This window comes from Zalophus californianus, chromosome 16 (assembly GCF_009762305.2).
Source record: "Zalophus californianus isolate mZalCal1 chromosome 16, mZalCal1.pri.v2, whole genome shotgun sequence".
Classification (NCBI taxonomy): domain Eukaryota; kingdom Metazoa; phylum Chordata; class Mammalia; order Carnivora; family Otariidae; genus Zalophus; species Zalophus californianus.
In genome coordinates this window covers 28,437,921-28,457,826 of record NC_045610.1, presented here as the reverse complement: position 1 = coordinate 28,457,826, position 19,906 = coordinate 28,437,921, and the positions used below count along the sequence as shown (strand labels likewise).

The 19,906-nt window shown below is 54.0% G+C and overlaps 1 protein-coding gene across 3 annotated transcripts in view; it reads right to left on the bottom strand.

Annotated features, from left to right (window-relative positions):
* The window catches only part of CUEDC1 (CUE domain containing 1), an 85,604-nt gene extending 65,978 nt beyond the window's left edge, over nt 1-19,626 (bottom strand). Inside the window, exons 1-2 of one of the 3 annotated variants that reach the window (XM_027625586.2) lie at nt 19,525-19,626; nt 16,890-17,260 (exon numbers count right to left, since the gene is read on the bottom strand). The gene's annotated coding sequence lies outside the window, so the exon portion shown is untranslated. Of the gene's footprint in view, nt 1-16,008; nt 16,148-16,889; nt 17,261-19,028; nt 19,151-19,524 lie in introns of those variants that run through there. The other 2 variants (XM_027625585.2, XM_027625584.2) reach the window with 2 other exon arrangements.
* Nucleotides 19,627-19,906: the final 280 nt, after the last annotated feature.

Below are 19,906 nucleotides of genomic sequence, written 5' to 3'. Positions count from 1 at the left end.
GCCGCAGCCGAGCCGCAGCTTGAGCCCCCGGGGCCGCCGGGCTGCGGGAGGCCACCGCGGCGCGGCCCCCAGGACAAAGGCGCAGCCCGGGCCTGGCGGCGGGGCCCTGCGAGCGGCCCGCGGCGGCCCCACGTTCCTGCCTCGCCCCTTCCCCCGGGAGCGGCCGGCGGGGGCGCAGCCTCTAAATAATTCAGCCCTCACACTGCTCTGTGCTCAGACAGGTGCTTTCATCTCGTTGGTAGCTCTCCCAGATCTGCCGTTTCACAACGGGAAGCACTGTAATCCCAAACCTGGGCCTGCTGTGGCACCCAGAACCTCCCCAGCGCCCCCCACCCCCACACCCGGGGCCCAGGACGGAAGGGAAGGAGCCACCCCGACGAATTCAACGAATTGCTGGAAGCAGATGGGGCGCGGGAGGAGAGGTGGGCGGGTGCGCGCTCCAGGGGCTGGAAGCTTCACCTCGCACCTGGGCGGTGCTGGCAGAACTGAATTCATAGAAGGACCTGAGCGTCCTCGGGCTAGACCTGCCTCTGTCAGCAGTCTCCCCACCCTCCCTCCAGCTTCCTAGCTTCTCGGGGCTTCCTCCTGCACGGGGCGCACCACACGCCTACACAGCTCTCCTGTTCATTCTAAGCAAAGGGCCTGGGCACGCAGAATCACCATGCCATAGGTCCCTGTCCCTGCAGTTGGCCCGCTTTGGCTTCTATTAATAATACTAGCTGATATTGTATTGAGCACTCATTTCATGTAATCCCCACCATAACCATATGAGGAAAGTACTACAAATATCCCCATTTCACAAGTGAGGAAACCCGGACTCAAGGAGGTGAAGAAATTTCCCCAGGTCATATAGCTAGCAAAGCGAGAACAAGGGTTCGTGCCCAGCTGTCTTAATTCCAGACTCCAGGCCTTAACCCCACGGTACACGGACACATGCGTACACTGCACTGCAGTCTTCAGAGAACTAAGCCCAGAGAAGTGAAGTGACTTGGTCACAGTCACACAGCCAGCTGGTTCCACATCACAGTTTCAACTACAGAAGCATCCATATTTACACAGCTGAGAGCACACTCAAGGTACTCTCTCTTTTTACAGTGTTATGGTCTAATGGCCTGTAAACCTAGCTTGACCCCGGGCAATGCCCCAAGCTAGTCCTGTCATTTCCTCTGGTCCAGGCTCTGTGTGATCTTCTAACAAACAGCTCCTCTGCCTCTAGAAGAGTTTTATTTTTCTGTATTTATTTATTTATTTGTTTGTTTTTTATAATATATTTTTTTAAGATTTTATTTATTTGAGAGAGCGAGAATGAGAGAGAGAGAGAGCACATGAAAGGGGGGAGGGTCAGAGGGAGAAGCAGACTCCCCGCTGAGCAGGGAGCCCGATGCGGGACTCGATCCCAGGACTCCAGGATCATGACCTGAGCCGAAGGCAGTCGCCCAACCAACTGAGCCACCCAGGCGCCCTTTATTTGTTTGTTTTTTAAGTAGGCTCCTCCAGGCACCTGGGCAGCTCAGTCGGTTAAGGGTCTGCCTTTGGCTCAGGTCATGATCCCAGGGTCCTGGGATCAAGTCCTGCATCTGCTCCCTGCAGAGTCTACTTCTCCCTCTGCCCCCCCCAACTCATTCTCTCAATCTCTCTCTCTAATAAATAAATAAAATCTTTTTTAAACATAAAGTAGGCTCCTCTCTCACAGCATTACAATCTCTCCCATCCCCCTTCAGGGCAGTGCAATCTCCAAGATTCCTAACGAGAACTCGCACACCAACATGCCAGCTCCCATTAACGCGCCACTTTACAGTTCTCGAAGCTTTCCTCCAGATATTACTACTCCACAGTCCTTGAACCAGGTAGCATGGGCCCCTTTCTGAGGACTGTCTCCATCCCCATGCACAGAGGAAAGCCCCCGAGCCTTGGGGAATACCTTACGGACCACGTGCTCCTGGCTACAGCTGATTGGACCAACGGGAGACAGCTGACACAAATGGGCCAATCAGATTCTTTCACCAGGAATTTGAATCAGGGTTCTGAGCTACCATTGAGCCTGATGGTTCCTGGAACCAGAGCCGGTCTAGTTGGAAGCTGAGGCCACGACATCTGGCACACATCCACAGAAGCAGGGGCATCCTGCCGTTGTAGGCACCTGGGAGGCCAGTCGTATTTCCTGCCCTTGATTCTTCCATTCCCCTGAGACTTCAAACAGCTCAAGCTGGTTTCTGTTACTTGCCATCAGTGGAGTTGGAACTAAGAGATGGGCTGGGTTATTATCCTCCTTTTACAAATGAGGAGAGAGGCTCACAGACTCACGGAGGTCAAGCGACTCAGTGAAAGTCACATGGCCAACGTGTAATAAAGGAGAGGTTAAGGGGAGCCTAGCTGGCTCAGTCAGTGGAGCCTGCGACTCTGGATCTCTGGGTCCTGAGTTGGACCCCCGCATGGGGCATAGAGATTTTTTTTTTCAAGATTTTATTTATTTATTTGACAGAGAGAGACATAGCGAGAGAGGGAACACAAGCAGGGGGAGTCGGAGAGGGAGAAGCAGGCATCCCTGCGGAGCAGGGAGCCCGACGTGAGGCTCGATCCCAGGACCCTGGGATCAGGACCTGAGCCAAAGGCAGACGCTTAATGACTGAGCCACCCAGGCGCCCCGGGCATAGAGATTACTTAAATAAATAAATCTTAAAAAGAAAAGAGAGAGAGAGAGAGGTTAAAATCGCTGCTGTGAATCTCCTTCAGTGCCATCTCATGCCTCCTTCTCTTAAGGGATTAAAGGAAGTGACAGGTGTTCCCTTCCCGTCAGTGTAAAAAGAAAACGGTAACTGAGGACAAGTGATTAGGCCAGAGGCACTCCAATGGGCTAAAGCCACGGACAAGAAATACAAAATGCTCGCCTTTAAAAGCACGAAGGCAGCCCCTTGCTCCCCTATATTGCCCAACCTCCCTAGCAGTTAGGTTGAAGCCATGGGACTAGTTCTGACCAATGAAATGTGAATGGAAGTAAGGCGTGTCAGTGCCTTGCAAGGCAGCTAAAGCCAGGGGCTGCCTCCGTCTCTGTCTTCCACTCCTGTGGTAACTCCAAAGGCCTCCTATTTCAGACGGTGTGGCTACAGATGGGGTAGGACTGCCTAACTGCATCAGACTTTCCATGAGCACAAACTAAGCCTCGATTGTGTCAAGCCACCGGGGGGGGGGGGGGTGGTCGTCAGCGTTCCATGGTTACCACAGCATGGTCTAGCCTCTCCTGACTGAAGCTCACAAGTTACTCAACCTGTTTCCCTCAGCCCAGTTCCGTGGTCTGCAGGATGCTCCCTCTGTTGGTTTCACAAATATTTCCAGAGTGCCAGTGCCAGATGCTGCGACAGGGAGAGCCAAGAGCACCGTCGTCAGAAAGTCCCCTTCCCTCCCCTCCAGAAGCTCCTCATCTGGTGACCCAAGGGCCCCACTCTGGGCCTAAAAGGAATAGTTCTACAGGTGTGAATGCAGGCCCTCCCAGCCAACCACTGGCTGAACTGAGCGCTGAGGGAAGGTCTGCCGCCAGGAGGCAAAGGCAGCTTGTCCCGGCGACTCCAGGGGGCTGGCAGCCAAGAGCGAGTTCACACCGGGTTTTCACACCCCGCACGCCGCCAGCCTCGTGGCCACACACGAGTGCTTCCTGCGCCCTGGGCACAGAACACAGCAGAGAAGGCATCAGGGAGGAGTTATCAGGACAGCCGGTGGCGGCCAGTAGGAAACAGGAGCAGCAGAAGACACGACTCATCTGCCCTCACCCTCCTCTGCAGAAGTACCTCCTCTGAGAATCACACCGTCCCCCCAATCCCCGGCTTAATTTATTTTAACCCAAGATGTCCCCAACGACTGAACTTTTCTCCCATGACCCCACATAGCTGAGGACCAACCAGAGACATCATCACTGTCAGGGACCGGTGGCTGGCTACAGTCTCCTTTCTTCATGCCGAAAACTAGATGAGAAGTTAGCTGGCACGGTCGCCGTGCACAGTTGTGTGAGCTGTTCACTTCACAAGGTGTCCATCCAAGGGGGCAAGAGGGGCTGGAATCTAGCCTGGGCTCTGCTTACCAAGCTCTGTAGCCTGCAGAAAGAGTCCCTTCTTCGAATTCACACAAAGGTATCCTGCTGGATGCTGAAGCCACAGAAACCTTGGGGTCAGCGCTTCCCCATAAAGAGTGAAGAAGTCTGATGATGGGAATGCACTCTACGGGTCTCTCTACTTTCATGTATATTTGAAAAATTTCACAATAAAAGTTTAAAACCCAAAACCATTCCACCCAGCAAACGGCTGTGTTACTTGGACAAGTGACATTACCCCTTAGCCCTCTGCCTCAGCTCCCAGTCTAAAAAGACAATAATCCCTGGTTCATAGGGTTGATATAGGTACTAAATTGAATTACTTAAAGTGAAACGCTTGACACAGAGTCAGTCCTCTTACAAATGGGAGCTATTAACAGTAACTGCTGCTGATGGCCCGGGCAGGAAGGAAAATGAGGCAGAGAGGCATTGTTGAGAAAAGCCAACACTGTGGGACATGTGTGCCATGAAGCCAGAGAGAGTCTGAAAGCACAACCACCCTCTCCACATTCCAGGGGGCTGGTGTGAGGAGTTTCCTTGCAAACCCCTTGCAGATCCCCGCAGCCTTCACATTCCCCTGCAGACCCCAGCCTCAGCTCAGAATCCAAATTAAGGTCCACAGAAAGGTCACAAAAGATGTCTCAGAAAAGGAGATGTTTGTTCCCCAGCCTCCGGGCGAACTCAGAGAAGAAGAGGGTAACTTGTGGGTGGGGCTGGGCGGGCAGGGAGTGCTCACCCCCTTCGCCCCCTCCCCAAGACTCCTACCTGGAGTGTCCCGGAAGAGAACAAGAGATCCCCAGAGGGTGATCTGGATGACCGAAGGGATCAAGCATTGTCAACAGGGAGGGCCCCGGCCACCTTCACAGGATGGGGGTGTAAGTAGCCATTCACATCCCTGAAGGTCAAAAGCTATTTTTGAGTTGTCTAGTTTTATGTAATGAATTTTTATGTGAATGTCTTCAAAATTATCACTGCTGTGTGTGAATTTGACCGGTGGCTTGTCATTTAAAAAGGGCACTTTACATCCCCTATCCATTTCCCCTTTAAGGCCTATTCGTTCCCCAGAGCCTCACAGGGATAGCAGGGCGGAGGGTGGCCGTGAGGGGAAGCTGAGAGCCCTGGAGGGACCTCGGCCTCGGCTTGAACCTCCAGGACCCGCGTGGCAGCCTGGCCTCTGACCTGGGAGACCGCCACAGAAGGCTTCTGGTTTCAGTCAAATGCCATCCCACTCACTTGCTCTCTCCTTTCTTCTTTTCCAGGATGCTAGCTAAGAGGATGATTCATTCTCTTATTAAGTCAGTTCACGAGAAAAAAAAAGAAGTCACGCAAGTTTCCAATCTTCTCTTCACTGAACACAAGCCACTCTGTGGTGCATCCCGATATGCACTTCATAGAAATTCCACGAAAAAGCCCATCCTTCACCTTTCCTTTCATGTCGCAAGAATTCACTATCCTTGCCAAGTTTTCTAAGTTTCTAAAGCTGTCATGGCTGAGGGCCGAGTTGGGATTTAAAGACAGGCTTCCAGATAAAATGTGATAAGAAGAGGAAAGAGGCACGTGGCTCTTAAATCCACAGACGGTGCCCTCCCTCATGGCAGATAGTAACAATCCACCCAGAAAATGTCCTTCTCTGTCCCTGCCGCTCTCCTCAGCTCTGTCCCAAACTTAGAAACAGCTGTTTCCCTATAACTCCAAAAAAAGCTCTCATATGCTCTGTCTCCTCATTCTTTCCAACACCGTGATCTGTACACTTAATCTACCTCCAGGCTCAGCTTATCCGTCCCTCAGCTCTTCAAATACTAAGAGGAGCCGTCAAAGAATAAGAAGCCCAACACTACCACGGTACAAAGCCCTCTTGTAAACACCATCTACAGACTCAGCAATCTGGCTTTCTGAGTTCGGATCCCAGTTCCTCAACCCGCTGTGTGACCTTGGGCAAGTGGACTCAACCCTCTGTGCCTCAGTAAAGTGGTGATAATACTACACTCACATAGGGCTGAGTAAATAAATTAGGTGCCTGGCAGGGGTGCTTGGGTAGCTCAGTTGTTGAGCGGCTGCCTTCGGCTCAGGTCATGATCTCAGGGTCCTGGGATCGAGCCCCCGCATCCAGCTCCCTGCTCAGTGGAGAGCCTGCTTCTCCCTCTCCCTTGGCCTGCACCCCCCCACCCCCCACCTATGCACTCTCTCTTCCTGAAATAAATAAATAAATAATCTTAAAAAAAAAAAAGAAGAAGAAGGTGCCTGGCATGCAACAAGCCATGTAATAAATGTTCGCTATTATTACTAGACCATTGCAACGATCCGCGGTAGGGATTATTATTACCAGCTCTGTTTAGCAGATGTGTTCAATAGCCATTTATTGTTATGGATATAATATAACAGCTTAACGTGAAGAAAAGTATAAATTTTAAAGTTAGGTGATCTGGGACACCTGGGTGGCTCAGTCAGTCTTAATCTCAGCTCGGGTCTTGATCTCAGGGTTATGAGTTCAAGCCCCACACTGGGCTCCAGTTAGGTGATCTGCACAGAATGACACAGTCCATACGTGGCAGGGGTGAGACTGGATCTTTGGTCTTGGGACTTCAAATCACAGCCTCACAAATTTCACACTTTCACATGCTCCCTCCCTTAATTGGGGAAATCTGAGAAGTGCCATGGATCAGCATCAAAAACAGATTTCAATTCTGTAACCCCAGAGAGTGGCAGTATCTTAAGGGAATGTTGCATGATATGCCACATAAAATTAATTTCCATTTGTTTCCACATTCTAAGAAAACATACCAAAGCAGCCATACAGAAGGTGCCACCCCATCAAAGGTGTCAAAAGACCCCCTCAAGGCAGAGGCTTATACCAGCCTCAACACTGTTCAGACTAAAAGGACTCCCTCGGGAGGCTCCTAGGCTGTCAGCAATTTGCAAAAAAGGTCAGCGCAAATCGTTTGGGAGCACATTTATGCAGGCCTGGCCTAAGCCATGTGGACTTCTGCCAAGCCCATAGTTTTTTAAAACACGCACTGTCTTCACCCTTGATAAATAGCAGCCAGGCTACAGAAACATTTCCATTACACCCAAAAGCCTGCTTGCCTCCACAACTCATCGAAATGGATGTTTCCAGCTTGAGAAGAACTCTTCCATAAAAACATCAAAAAACACCCCAAACTTTCCAGCAGAGGTAACCAATCTGGCATTTAGGGAACCTCTAAGCACAAGTAAACGGTATTTGTGGAAACAAATTATGTGGTAAACATACGCTCCTGCCCAAAGTCTAATTTCTATCTAATAAATGGATTAAGCCCATCTCTTCTAGCTCTGTTGTGAACATTCATCACGAGATTTCTACACACATGCTTCCATAAATGTTCTTCACGTCGTAGATCAAGCCTGATGAAGTCACCTTCTGGCCACGCTGGAGAGCGAGGGATGAAGAGCGTTCAGCATTGTGGCCCTGGCCTGACCACCAACAACCACGTGATTTCAAGAACCGATCAGAAAAACAATGACAGATGGCAGAAGCAACAGCGGCGAACATTTATGGAGAACTTACCAATATGCCAAGCACCGCGCTAAGGACTTCATAAGTATTTGATTCTCATTAGCAACCATTAGGGAATCTCAATACTCTCATTGTGTGGGTCAGGAAACCAAGACTGAGAGACTGAGTAACCCGCCCCCAGAACACGAGAGCAAGGTACTGGAGGCTGCATTCAAACTCATGTGCTCAACCACATACCATAGGGCTTTTCGAGGTGCCTGAACGACCCAGGATTACAAATTCCTCTAGGAACAATCTGCGTGATCTTCAAAATCCTTTCTGGCTTTAAAATTCAGTGATTCTCGGGGCCCCTGGGTGGCTCAGTTGGTTGGGCGACTGTCTTCAGCTGGGGTCATAATTCTGGAGTCCCGGGATCGACTCCCGTATCGGGCTCCCTGCTCAGCAGGGAGTCTGCTTCTCCCTCTGACCCCCCCCTCTCATGTACTCTCTCTCTCAAATAAATAAATAAAATCTTTAAAAAAATAAAATAAATAAAATAAAATTCAGTGATTCTCTCTTTTACTTATTATTATTTTTTGATTTATTTAAATTTTTTTTTAGAAAGAGAGCAGTCGAAGACAGTGGGGGGGGCAGGGAGGGACAGAATGGAGAGCAGAGGGAAAGGGAGAGAGAGAATCCCAAGCCGATTCCACACCCAGCGTGAAGCCCGACCTGGGGCTCAATCTCACAGCCCCCGAGGTCACAGCCCAAGCCAAAAATCAAATGTCGGTTGCTGAAACGACGAAGCCACCCAGGCGCCCCTTATTTACTTATTTTTTTTAAGATTTTATCTTTTAAAGTAATCTCTAGGAGCACCTAGGTGGCTCAGTCAGTTAAGCGTCTGCCTTCAGCTCAGGTCATGATCCCAGGGTCCTGGGAGGGAGCCCCGCATCGGGCTCCCTGCTCAGCGGGGAGTCTGCTTCTCCCTCTGCCTCTGCCTCTCCCCCTATTTGTGTTCTTTTTCTTGCTCACTCTCTCTGTCAAATAAATAAATAAAATCTTAAAAAAAAAAGTAATCTCTACACCCAACGTGGAGCTCGAACTCACAACTCTGAGATCAAGAGTCACATGCTCTCCTGACTGAGCCAGTCAGGCGCCCCAGTGGTTCTCTCTTTTAGAGATAAAATGAATTTATGACTTGGACAAATAAAATGCAGTGACGCGCTGGGACTGCTAAGAGGGATGAAACATCTGTGTGCGCCTCCCCCAGATCCAGTCGGGGCGGGGGGGGGGGGGGGAGAACCGTGGATTTTCTAGGATAATGATGCCCCGGGAAAGAACCAGACTGGCCCCAAACCGTCTCTGGAAAAACGACAGCTTGACGTTCTTACAGGATGCCCCAATTTGCGAGGGTCTGCAAATTCTCAACTGTCAGCTCACAAAACTTAATTCGACTTCTTTTTTTTTTTTTTAAGGAAAGTCAATTGCAAGGAAATGTGCACAGTGGGGGCCAGTTTGAAGGACGCCAGCCCACGTGGGTCCTGCGGCATACTTATGCCTTCCCCTCAGGTCTACACCTGCTCATGGAAAACCCACCTCATGCAGGTACTGTGTGTTTGACAGCTTCCCTATGACCTCCCAGGCCGTGGCTCAGCAGTCACGGAACCGTGCGTGCTTGGGTCCTACGTGCACCCGCGGATATCCTCCCATGCTCCCTCCCTCATCACCCACCCCAGCCTCCAGGCACACAGACACTCCACAGCCTCCTCGCCCGACTCCTCTGATGCATCCCCCCCCCCCCCCCGCCGCAGCACAGGAGTTCCCTGCCTGGTGGGGCTGGATGGGGAGACTCTGCCCCAGCTCGTCCCTCCCCGCTCGCGCCCCAGCTCGCTGGCTTGCTCAGCTCCTGGCACAGCCTGAAACCGAAACTAATCTCAGACCTGAACAAAATGAAATCATTTCCTATGCCTGATCGCCCTACATGACCACAGAGAATCTTCCCCCAACGGAGCGCCGAACCAGAGCTCTGTCAGGTCCCCTTAGAACCTACTGCTGCCTTAACAAACAAGGGACAATGGGGTTAGAGGAGGAAGCGGACTCTTTTCTGCCTCTGCTTTGCTTTAATTGGCCCAAGTCCACTTAAATTGACCCCAGCAAGTAAAGCCCACCACCCGGGATTTTAAACCCACTGTTCAGCACCAGTTCATGATTGGCTCCTTCTTAATCAGATTGTCTTCCGAGAGCAAGACAGGTTCTCTTCAGAGATCTCTGTAGCCCTCTTGCCAAAGGCAGTTTAGAGCACTGTATCTGGGCTTTTCCCACATTTGAAAAATGCAGCCTTTACTTTCGTGCTAGGAACCCCAACAACAAACCTAAAACATTATAAAGGAACAACATTATAAATGAACATAACGTCAGCCCTTGACGATCTTTCAAAGAACTGTACGTTGTGAGGAAGATCCGAAACTGCATTGTGTTCATTCGTCTTGCCTGCTCCCCCTCCCCGCCCCCGCCCCACCACGCACACTTTGGTACACCTTTCTCTGTGGCCGGGGGTATTAGATAAAGATTCTGCTGCTGGCTTAAGCAAAACCCACGATTGGAAGGACAAAGGCACCAGCCCAGCAAGTGTATGGTAAAAGAGTAATAACTTTTGGATTGTCTGCGATTCACTTTTCATTCAGCAAACTTTACTGAGGGTCCCAAATGTGCACCCAAAGCCCTTCTAGGGGTCAGGCCAGCAGGGTGACGAAGATGACCCAGTAGCTCCAACAGGGAACGTCATTCTCAGAAACATCTGAGCGGAGCTGACGCTTTCTCCAGCGCCAAGATCCCAAAGATCAACCACTTGCGGGGTTTCCTGCAGCCCTCTTCACAGGGCTTGGCCCCCACCCTGTGGGCCCTCCCAGGAAGCATCCCCTCTGACTGGGAGCAGTGTAGGGCAGGACCCCAGCTGTTGGGCAGATGTGCTTTGTGTCTTGGCTCACTGGCTAATGGACGAGCCGCTCCACGTTACGGGGCTTTCTTCAGTCACTTCCTTGGTAAAATAAGGAGTTAGGCCAGATTTGAGCAATCTTCTAGCTCAAAAATTCCAGCTCCTTTTACCCTCTTATGGCTGAGCTGACACAGACCTCTAGGGGCCTCTACTTCATCTTCCTGTCTCCAGATGAAACCTCTTAAACCACCAAGACAAATGAAACTTGTTCCCATTTCTAAAGACCTTCAGGGGAGGCCATTCCCCTCCGCTCCTATGAGTCACTTTCTTCTCACATCTCACATCCGATCTGCAAGGAACGTTTTCCTCATACCTTATTTGAGTCCTTCCTCTGCAGCTTACATGCATTTGCCTCTAGTTCTGCTTCTAAGTTCGGAGACAAGAGTGAGTCACTGTGCTCTGAGCAGTAACTTTTTTGAAAAAAATTTTTAAGTGATCTCTACACCCGACAGGGGGCTCGAACTTACAACCCTGAGATCAAGAGTCGCAGGCTCTACGGACTGAGCCAGCCAGGCGCCCCTCTGAGCAGTAACTCCTAGGAGATTTTTATTTCTTCTTCAGCAACTTCACTGCAAGCATTACAGGAGGTGACTCTTAAAAACCACAAGACATCAAGGAACCCAACTGCACTTCCCGGTTCCTGCCTCATCCCGGCCAGCATGTTGCCAGATCCAGAACATTGACCTTCGGTTCTAATCAGAGTTCACAGTGTGATGGACTCCATGGCCAGATCAAAAGCCCTGGAGACTGGAGCCATCTTTACCTTTACTCAACTCAAGTGCCCCTCTTACAGGAAGCCTTCCCTGCTCCAATTCTTCTGGCTGGCAAAGCGTCCTCTCTGCAGTGCATTGTCTCACAACAGTACTTGCCATGGCAACTGGAGTTCTAGGCTAACATATTTGTGTCCCCTACTAGACCACAGGCATCTTGCGGGCAGGGGCCGTGTCATAACGACCTCTGTACTCGGGGTCAGGCCCCAGTAGAGTGCCTGGCCCTTGGCCGGTGGTTCTCAGCCAGCTGAACATTCCAGGCATGTTCCAGTGATGTTTGAACGTTGCACGGGCAGCTCTTCAAGCACAGCATGAACCCCTTCAACCTCCCACCCACCCTCCTCACCTCTCCACCCCCAGCCCAGGAGCGGTCCCTCCGAGAATTTCTCTAAGGATGTAAGCTCTGTAACCAGGCCTCTTGGATTCAAATCCTGCTCTACCACCTTCTAGCCATGTGATCTTGGGCAAGTTATTTCACCGCTTTATGTCTGTTTCTTTTTTTATTTTTATTTTTTAAGATTTTATTTATTTATTTGACAGAGAGAGAGAGAGACAGGAGAGAGGGAACACAAGCAGGGGGAGTGGGAGAGGGAGAAGCAGGTTTCCCGCCGAGCAGGGAGCCAATGCGGGGCTTGATCCCAGGACTCTGGGATCATGACCTGAGCCAAAGGCAGACAACGACTGAGCCACCCAGGCGCCCCAACGTCTCTGTTTCTTAACTGAAAAAATAGATATACCATCTCATAGAGGCTTGTGAGAATGAAACGAGCTGATCCATGAGAAGCACTTGAAACGGGCTGACCCATTGCCAGCACTCAGTGAATGTTGGAATGACCATTCCCCAAATCTTTTCCTTCCCAGAACCTGCCTCCACCGTGCAGCTTCCACTCTTGACTGCATCTCGGGCCCGTCCCCATCCCCACTAGACTCCCTTCCTCCAGGCCCTCTTTGCCCTGTTCCTCCAGGACCAAGGTTAGCATCAACATAAAAGCAATGCAACTCTCCTAACTTATTGCGATCCTTCCCCCCTCCCCGACCCCCACCAGCTTACAGGGCAGAGTCTCCAAAGAGAAGGGGGATGAGCTGGTTCCACAGCAGGGCTACGGATGCTGAGTCATTCGACACCCAACTATGCTTCTCTCTTGTCACCCTTGACATTTCAGGCTCCCCGTCTCCCCACCGTGCAGTCCCCTTTGCTCATAATTCAAAAACCTCACCCCACTCCATCTGACCCCTTCTAAAGCCAGGCTCTGCCACTACAGTCTTTACCAAAGATTTTCCTTAACAGTAAGACGCCTCAGAACATTAGCACCCATGTGCGGAAATAATAATAATAATTGATGATCTTTCTCCACTAAAGAATTACACCACACTCCTTGTCTGGTATACGTGTTAGATCTCCTTCCACACTTTCTAAAGCTGAGAGACTGAAGCATTTACAAAATCAGAATGGAAGATGAAGGGCTGGGCCTCTCACTTCAGATCCGACACTCTGAACACTGAGCTTCGACAGGGAAGGGCACAGAGGGGCCCCATTACCTCCTGGGGGGAGGAGGTTAGAGGGAGCTGGAACTTTTTTCTCCCACCCATCAGTCCTCAAAGACACTGGGTGCCACCATCACAGAAATGAAAAGGTCACATTTTACAAGGGAGTTTATGTTTACAGGCACTGTTCTAGCATTTCTCATTTACGACCGGTTTTAAAAAGTAAGAGTCATAGCCCCACGATCAGGAGCACGTATGCTGCTCTGACGCACAGGAGGTGCTCCCCGGGAGGAGTGAGCCACCGCAGACAGCACCCTAACTTCGCCAACAGGTGCTGTCCACGGCAGCGGCAGACAGACAAGTCCTGGCCACTGAGGAACGTGAATTTTTAGTCATGGCCACAGGACCCTTACATCTCACCAAGACAACCTCCAAGTCCCAAGTTCAGGGACTTGGACCACCGCCTCTCCAAGGCCCTCTATGGCTCTTACTTCCGGTAGGCATACGAGCCAACAAAACGGAGGCCCCGCCTCCTCCAGGGCATCTTATATAGTCAGGGGTGGTCCCTGTCTGACTCCCAGTTTCCTGCCCCCAAGGCTTTTGTCACTTACTGCTAGGGTAGGGAAAAGGCAGAATAAAGGTTGGAAGCTGTCAAGGAGAACGCAAGTGCGAGCGCTACTATATACCAAACACTGTGCAGGAGAGTTAAACAAAGCAAAAGCCCCATGAGTTACCTCTGTCTGGGGGCACTTGAGTCTACGAAGGGCTTCCCAACACCAAAGCAGAGAAGTCAGAGATGGCCGACCCTACTGAAGGCTCTCCCAGATCCCCAGCAAACGTAGATGCCACAAACACGGGAGCAGCCAAACTAGGGGGCTCTGGCTAAGAAAGACAAGGCAGGCCACGCCTCCTGGGGGTGCCGTGGGATTGGTGACAACCCTCTCCTCTAGCCCCCACTTGCCTTTTTTAAGTCCAGAGGGATCTAAGGAAACTACAGTACCTAGATCCTGGCCTTGGACAATTCTGCCCCAAAACCTCCTCAAGAGGAGGAGTGTTTTCACACTTACACTCCCCACTGCAGCTCCTTCTCCCACCTCACCCCCACTTCCCCAAGAATAAGCTGGGGCTCTTAAAGCGCCTGGCTCCTATACCCAGTAGAAACACCAGAATATCCATCCCATACTCTAACCCTCGTAGTTGCCTCTAATTCAACAACACTGTGGCCCCGGCCCAGGGCCCAGAGCCCTCCCACCACACAGACAGCAAAATCAGCCCCTGGAGATGCCCTCCACCCCAGATATCCGCCCCCATCCTCTGGCTAACTGTAGGGAGCTGGGAGCTGGTCCAGAGGTCCCGGGTCTCTATGGCCACAAGCCCAAAGTTGCATGAGAAGCTCATGAGAAAAGACCTCTTGGGAGGTCTACTCTTCACACTCTGGGATTCTTCACTGACCGGCTACAAAGGAGGGAACTGCTCTGAATGGCCTATGCTGGACCAGACTGCAGATCAGGGATCTTGAGAGGGGTTCCAGTTCCAAAGGGTATGGTAACATTCTGAGAGTGCCTACAAAACGTGTCCCTGCACACATGCATGCTTGAGGCAGGAGGGGCTGGAGCTTTCACCAGATTCCCAAAGGGGCCCGTGACCCCAGCCTCTGGCCCCGCCCCCATCCCCCCCCCCCCCCCCCCCCCCGTCATATTATCACTCCTCGGGGCATCCTAGTTGACCAAGGTCTCTCTCCTGTTTGAGGACGTGCCCGGGCCTGAGGCACCACTCCTGTTTCCTTGGCTCCTGCTCCTTCCAGCTGCAGAAAGGGGATGGGAGTGTTTCCGACCCAACCCTCCTGCACACACCTTCAGCCTCCTGGTGACTTAAGCCAGGTTTCTCTCTCCATTCCAGAGAGGCCACTCCCCCATTCAAAATAGAGGTCCCAATGACATCGACCCTCGACAAGAGAGAAGGCCCCGTTTCACACTTGATCCCTCAAGGGGGCCAAATCTCATGGTAAGATGACTTCCTCCAGGAGAGAATTCCCGTGTCCCTCTCCTTTCAGGCATACATGGCTACCCCCGCGCCAGGCTGTAAAGATAAGCCTGCCTGCCAAAGAAAAGGGATGAGAGGCCCTGAACATCTCCCGAGTCCTTGCTCCTGGACCAGGTGGCTCAGGACACTAAGAAAATAGGATAACCAACAGGAAGGGTTCTTCCCCACGCGCTCAGTGGCACTGCTCCCCCGGGGCCAGGTGGGGAGCGAGATGGTCTCCCTGCATCCGGTACCACCTCTAAGACATCTTATTTCTAAACTCCCAGTCATTCCCCTCACCCTCCACTCTCACCAAAAACAAAATAATAAAAATAAAAATAATGAAATAAATAATAAAGGAAAATCTAAAACCTCCCTCCTCCTAAAACAAATTCCTCTCCGGGAATTTATTTTCAGTATAAATTTCCTGCAGCCCAAACTTCTTTCAGTAGGAAAAGAAATGGCCAAGCCAGTGCTGGGTGTAAGGCAACAATGCAAGGAGAAACTGAAGAGCAAAGAATGAACAAACGCCAACACCAACCCCCTGGAGCTTAGAGCCCGGGGCACACCGAGCCGGAGGGGCGGGGGAGCAGGGGCGGGGACAGCGCGTTCTGAACTTTCCCTAGCGAGCCACCGGGAGATGCAGCTCCCAGGGGACCGGGTGGGACCAGAGAGGGCTGAGCCGACCTGTGACATTGGCGGGGACAGGAAGCCAGCCTCCCCTCCTCCTAGAAGGAGCTCTGGCCCCCGGCAGGCGCCCCCCCACCAGCCAGCGCCCCCAGGCCCAGGCAGCGCGGCGAGGGGCGCCCACACAAAAGGGGGAGCGGCCGGGGCGGGGGCTCAGCGCGGCGCTGGCCCGAGGAGGCCTCGCTGCCCTTCCCCGCGCCGCCCGCCCGGCCGCGACCACCCCGGAGCCCCGCGCCCCGCTCCCCGCCCCGGGGCCCGCCCGGCCCGCGCGCCCGCGGCCTGGGCGAGGGGAGGGGGCGAGGGCCGGGAGCCGGCCGCCTGTGCGCCCGGGGCGGCGCGGGCTCCGGGGCAGCCACGGGGGCAGCGCCGGGAATCAAACTCGCGCCCGCCCGGCCCGGCCCTCCCAGCGGCGCGGCGGCGATCGGCTCCCGAGAAGGTGGGGCCGCCGGGCCGGGCCGGAGGCGGCTCGCGCGGGGGAGCGAAGGGAGGGTCTTACCGAGCAGCAGCCAAGCGCATCGGCTCCCCGCGGGCCGCAGGGGCCGGCGGGGCCGGCGGGGCCGGCGGACGGGGGAGGGGCCGCGATCCCGCGCCGGCGGCGGTGGCAGCGGTGGCGGCGGCGGGCCCGGCGCGGCGGCGCGGCTGGGGCGCGGGAGGCGGAGAATGCGAGGCGAGGCCAGCTTCCTAGCGGCGGGCGGCGAGAAATGCAGCTGTCCCTGCGCGGCCGCCGGCGGGGCCACAAGTGGGCCCGCGCGGGGAGGAGCGGGGCCGCGGGCGGGGCGCGGGCCGGGCCGCGGCGCCCCCAGACCCGCTCGGAGGACCGATCCCCTCCGAGAGAGGAGGGGAGCAGGAATGGAGTGGAGGAAGCGGGGCAATCGCGGGGCTGGGGGGCGCCGGGGCCAGGTTAGCAAGTTCCCCCGCCCCCGGTGTCCCCTCTCCGCGCCAGCCGCCGTGAGTCCCCGCTGGCGGGCCGGAGGGCGGGAGCGAGGAGCCTCGGTCTCCCCCCCGCAGAGCGGGTTGCGGGGCGCCCTGCCCCTCCCTCCCTCCCTGCTTGGGGACCGGCGCCGGGAAGGCTCACCCGGAGATGCGGGGGGGGGGGGGGACGGGGGGAGGGAGGAGGGGAGGGGGTGGGGACCCGAGCCCTCGACGAGCAGGGGAACCTAAGAGCCGGGCTGCCCGGGCTGGTGCGGAGTGTGGACGCACATCTGGGCCCGGAACGGCTGAGGTGTGGGGGAGGGGCGGCCCCTGGGAGTCAGGACTCGGGAAAGGAAACCCAGTGCTGAGGTCAGAGGAGGAGGGGGTCAGGAAAGGGGGTCGGGAAAGGAAACCCAGTGCTGAGGTCAGATGGTGAGGAGGGGGTCAGGAGATCGAAGCTGTTACCCGTCACATCATCAGATCCGTTCTGCCGTCTCCCCAGCTCCTCCCGGCATCCCCGGTCACTTCAGGGGCTCCCGAGCCCCGAGATTTTCCACAGAAGAACTTGTTCAATAAATGGGAAATCAACTTTGTTCTTTTCCCACGTGGTTTGGTTTCAAACTCCAATTTGAGGATGGGTAGGGTGGGGCAGGGGGCAACAGCCCAGCAGCCTGCATTGAAGAGGAGCTATCTAGGAGCTCTGAAGACGGTACAGTTCCGGGTCTGCATCCTCCTCGGAGACAAGCCGGCCTTAGAGACCCACTTCCCATCTGGGCCCAGACTCCAGGGAGTAGCCCCCCTCTCCTCTTCTTCTGAGGGCTTGCAATCCCCTAGCTCTGCGGAGACAGATCAACCCGCTCAGCCACAGAGACATCTGATGGTAAAAACCACAAACCAAAGTGCCCCAGCCACCATGTGTTTCCATCATTTGCATGTCAAGGGAAAGTTTCTTCAGCGCGCTGGGAACCTGGGAGGGGGAGAAACCTCAGCACCACACCCTCCTTGGGGACATCAGACACCAGGTTAGCCTGATGAGCGCAGCTCCAAAACTGGGCTCCCAGACCCTCTGAGGATCTCCACTCTCTGCCCACCCCCTCTCCTCACGCTCCTTCTCTTGGTGATACATTTGATTTCAGGGGGGCCCTTGAAACCCCAGAGGTAGTCCCCTAGACCCCTAGACCCCAGTTTAAAGATCCTTAATCTAGACGGACTGACTCACGCCTCCATGCTGACTCCTGGCTCTAGTCCTGAAGTTGTAACCGGGGGCTTGGGGTTGATCCTCCTTGCCAGTCTTCTAGATCATGTACGTCATCACAGGTGTTACCTTGCTCCTATCCACAGTGCAGTTGGTCTGCCACTTTTCTGCTGACTTGCAAGATCCTTCTACAGTTCCTCCCTGTCACCTTGGCATTTCAGAGCCCGGAAAAATGCATGGGCAGACTTGGAGATAGCCCTGTTTGCATTCCCCTCTGAGTGTTCATAAAATCTTTTAATATATTATTAATAGAGTCATCAAATGAAACCAGTCACTCAAATGGATGCTCTTCCTTGAAGGACACTTCTTGGGCAGTGCTAACCTACTCTTCCGTTCAGGGCTGTCTTCCTGGAAGCTTTTCCTCAGTCCCCTCCCCTGCCTCTCATAGCCCCCTGGGTAACCTCCCTCACTCCCGCCACTGCCTCTGAGCTGCAAGTTCCCCGGGTTCCCAGGCCAGGCCTGCAGTTCCCCTGGACATCTCACAGGTAAGGAGCCTGGAATCCAACTCAGAGCCCTTCCCTCCCCAGGCCTGCCCTTCCTCCTCTGGCTTGGCAGCTGGAGACCTCAGTCCTCAGTTTCCCTGGCCCTGTGTTCTTTTGATTATCGAGTCCTGTCCATTCTTCCTCCACCCCCACCCCCAGCTTATTCCCCCAGCTTCTGCCCTGGGTCAGGCCCCTATTGTCTAAGTTCATCTCAGAGGATGAGACGTCCCTGCCATTTCAAGCCCAACCCTCCTGCTCCAGGAGACTCCATCAGTTCCTTCTTTCTCCCCTTCTCTCTGCTTCATACCTACAAACCTGAAGGATGCCCCCCTTTCTAAGAAGCCCTTAACCGCCCCCGCCCGGCCCTGCCCTCAGGCCACACCCTGGTTCTCTCTTGCCCATTCCGCAATAGACTTCCTCTAAAAAGAAACCAGACATACTCTGTCTGCTTCCTCAGTGGCCCCTGGGTCCTGCAGTCTGGCCTCTTTCCCCAGCATTCTGGGGACAGCTCTCAACAGGGAGCACCAGCCAGCCCCCAGTCCTTTCCACCCAGGGCCTCCTCCCTGCCCCACTCTGCCCCCCTGTAGCCCTGCATGCCCTTGAAATGACTCAGTACACTCCTGGTTTTCCTACCAGTTCCTTCCTTTCTACTGCTCGGCCTGCCCCAAGAGCTTCTCCGGGGCCCAATCCTCTTCAGTTTCCCTTAAATCGTACAGTTCCCAGAATGTTCTCCCAGTGGGGCTAGAGTGGAGTGGGTACCAAGCCCTGGCTGCTCCACTTGCCTGTGGCATGTCTTCGGGGCAGTTACTGAACTTTCTCCGTGCCTCCGTTTCCTCCCCTGTATCTGGAGCTCACAACAGTGCCTACCTCAAAAGATGGTGGTGAGAATGAAACCAGTCCACACATGTGGAGTGCCGAGAACACTGCCTGGCACATGGAATGTTCAAGAATGGCTAGCGTCGACGTCACTGCTGACGGCATCTGCTGCCCGGCGTCGGTGGCGTGCCCCGTTCCGGTACCGGTCCCCCTCCCTCTCCTGAGCCCGTGACTGGAAGGCGTGGCTGCGCCTGGACAAGCTGGCCCCGAGCCACCTCACCTCCAGCACAGCAAGCCTGGAACCCATGACCTCCACGTCCTCCTTTGCCAGAATGCTCTGTGGGAGGTGTCAGAGGACACCTCCCACACACCTGAGCTACCAGCCACACAGGCTGCCTTCCTCCTCTCCCACTTTAAACCCCTGGGTAAATTCAGGGCCTTCTCCTTCCTGAACTTCCCTGGAATCTGCCCCCCTCTCCATTCCCACCCTTGTTCTGGCCACGGGGCTCCTGCCTTTCACTCCATCCTCCCCAGTGCTCACACTTACCTGCTGAAGCAGAGACTGCTGATGTCTCTGTCTTGTTACTAAAAGGTAGGGATGACTCGCCATGGGTTGGCGAGTCAAATCTGAACTCCTTCAAGAGGCCCTTCCCAGCGCCCCTTACCCTAGGTTCCACGCCCTCCCCTGTCCGGCCCTCCCCCCTCCCCCCGTGCTAGAGCAGTCAAGACTGCTTGCTGTTCCCACAGAGCCAATGGGAAGGTGAGGACAGCTTCTGGCCAAGTCTGTGGCTATATTAAGCACAGATAAATGGGAGCCTATCTGCCATGTCTCGCTTCTGCTGTGAGGCTGAGGCGGCTGGAGGGCTGCGGGGCTCAAGCTTGGAGAGAGCGGGTTCCAGTTGGACCACAGGCAAAACGGGACGTTTCCC